Source organism: Scyliorhinus canicula, chromosome 20 (genome assembly GCF_902713615.1).
Source record: "Scyliorhinus canicula chromosome 20, sScyCan1.1, whole genome shotgun sequence".
In the NCBI taxonomy this organism is placed as follows: domain Eukaryota; kingdom Metazoa; phylum Chordata; class Chondrichthyes; order Carcharhiniformes; family Scyliorhinidae; genus Scyliorhinus; species Scyliorhinus canicula.
This window is the reverse complement of record NC_052165.1, coordinates 94,436,953-94,437,239: the sequence shown is the minus strand read 5'-3', so window position 1 is coordinate 94,437,239 and position 287 is coordinate 94,436,953.

Below are 287 nucleotides of genomic sequence, written 5' to 3'. Positions count from 1 at the left end.
CCTCTCTCTGTCTCTCTCTCTCCCTGTCTCTCCTCTCTCTGTCACTCTCTCTCTCTGTCCCTCTCTCTCTCTGTCTCTCTCTCTCTCTGTCTGTCTCTCTCTGTCTCTCTCTCTCGTCTGTCTCTCTGTCTCTGTCTCTCTCTCTCTGTCTTTCTCTCTCTCTCTGTCCCTCTCTCTGTCTCTCTCCCTCTCCCCATTCCCTCTTTATCTCTTCCACTGCCTCTCTTCAGGATATCATTATATCTTTACACCAGTTTGTCCAATTGGGAAGCTGACCCTCTGACAGT